This window comes from Haliotis rufescens, unplaced genomic scaffold (assembly GCF_023055435.1).
Source record: "Haliotis rufescens isolate VD_foot unplaced genomic scaffold, xgHalRufe1.0.p SCAF_5, whole genome shotgun sequence".
Lineage (NCBI taxonomy): Eukaryota > Metazoa > Mollusca > Gastropoda > Lepetellida > Haliotidae > Haliotis > Haliotis rufescens.
Window position 1 is genome coordinate 38,959,822 of NW_025964223.1, and position 2,400 is coordinate 38,962,221.

The window sequence follows — 2,400 nt, forward strand, 5'->3', positions numbered from 1 at the left end:
TTAGGTGTCTATATCCCGGCATTAATGAACCCGTGACGCATTTCCCAAGCTGCCCATGATGAGGGAATCAGCGAACCTTACTTGGATGCACACTTAAGAAAGGCGTTTTCCGGACTGGGGAAAAATGGGTAATGTCCAAAGGCTATGAATTTGAAATTAAGCTTCATTCAACTTCAAAGGATGATATAACATAACATAATGTGCATCTGATTTTTTGTTATTAAGGCCAAGGGATAACAAGAAATAAGGTAATTTGACAAGATAATGTTCCGGACGAATTTGCCTCTTCTTTGTCGACCACCACCAGCGTATTTTGTCTGACGTAAATGGAGGGTAGAGTTACCGCATCGCCTCAAAATATTCCGAATACAATGCCTTACATGTACCGGCGACTCACTTGGTCTTAAATCACCTAGCTGGGGGAGGACCCCCGTTAAACATGTTGCTCGTAGTCGCAAGGCCTCAGCGTTAACCTACAACACAATTATTCATGCACATACAGACAGACAGACAGACATTTTGGGGGGGTCTCACCGCTGTTCATAATAAAACATGCGCAAAATGTGTGTACATTGATAACAGTACAGCGCCGCTCATATAAAGTCATGAGAGACCTATCCAAAAGTAAATTATATATACCGAAAAAAGTAGTTATCCAAATCACAAATGCTTTCTGTGTTGTATTCAAAATCGGGTTTTGGCAATGAAAATACCTCATATTTAGAAGCATCACATAAACTCTCGTTCCTAGACACGTTTACAAATTCAACTTTTTCGAAGTTAAAGTCGTAAATGGGGTGACTTGAAGATCGTTGAGTTATGAACATTGAAATAAAACATGTTCTTCGTCTTGATCACTGACAGTCATCACTTTGTCACCTGTGATCACTGACAGTCATCGCTTTGTCACCTGTGATCACTGACAATCGCCACCCCGTATCCCGCGATCTCCGTTAAATCAATAAGTAACCACACAAAATCAATAAACAATCAACAGATTACATATAAACACTATCCAACACTACTCAACACAATATTCTTAGTTCCTCAACCCGTTGAGACCCTGGTTAGACTAGGTCTTCAGCAATCCATGCTTGTCGTAAGAGGAAACTAACGGGATCGGCTTTTCACTTGCCTTTCAAAACCTGTACGATTGTTTCTTAACCAACACGTGGCTTGCCTGTTATATCCACGCAGCGCACAATTATCCCAATATGCTTTTACATTGTATGCATGTGGTTTTATGCATGTGCTGGGATAAATGAGAATTCTACCAGGATATTTTAGAACCCCGAACTCTGATTGGTGAGCCAGAGCTATTGAATTACGTTAGGCCGCATTTCCGCGAAAGAAAATATTTATTCAGAAGGACTACAGTATTTTATCCTACGAGCAAAAGTACATTTTAGGAGTTACGTCAATAAAGAGTAGTGGCTAGACCCTCAAACTGCCGACATACCCCTCCCCACAGTAGAACAAAGCAAATTTAGCATTTATGATTTTGTATTTTGTACTAGAAAATGGCGAGGAAGATAACTTATGGATGTCAGTTTCTTTATTATGAGGAACACAACGTTTCGGAGTATATGCTTACTCCTTCATCAGGTGAATAAATGCTACGCTGCTTGTGCCTCTGCCATTTGTCTCGTAGATGGGTATTGACGGTCTTGCCGCTTGAAAAGGTGACATGTATGTTGGCTTTGTTCTTGATGGGACGGGAAATCTGATGAGTGACAGGGCCTCGGTAGGGTATGGTGATTCTGGGACAGGTTTAGGTCTAGGAGTTCTTGAAGGTCTTGCGGGTGGTTTTGGAGACCAGGTGGGCAGGATAGCTGTTGGGGAAAGTGAAGGTTTCCTTGAGATGGTCCAGTTCACTGCTGAGGGCATCAGGGTGGCAAATTGATTTGGCCCGTCGGGTTAGGATGGCGATGACGGCTTGTTGTATCTGGGGATGGTGGCAGGAGTTGCCGTGGATGTACTGGTCTGTGTGTGGAGGCTTGCGGTGCACTGATGTTCTTAGTCCACCATCTGTGGTTAGGAGGCACACGTCTAGGAAAGGAAGGTGTTGATTGGTTTCGGTCTCCATTGTGAACCGGATTCTCTGGTGCTTGGAGCCGAGATGTTTTAGGAGCTCTGTGGGGTCGTTCTGGTGGGCTATGGTGGTGAGTGGTTCGTCTACTTCCCGGTACCAGCAGAGGGGTTTGAATGGTGCCGTCGAGAGGGCTTATTCTACGAAGAATGTCAGTAATGAGTGGAGAACCCATGGGCAGTCCTTGGATTTGTATGTAGATCTTTGTAGAGCTTGCTTATCACCTATCGGCGCAAATTAACTGTTGGCTTCCCTTGTTAACTTTCCACCTTTGCTATCTTATTACATTTGTTGTTCTTACAGGTACGACT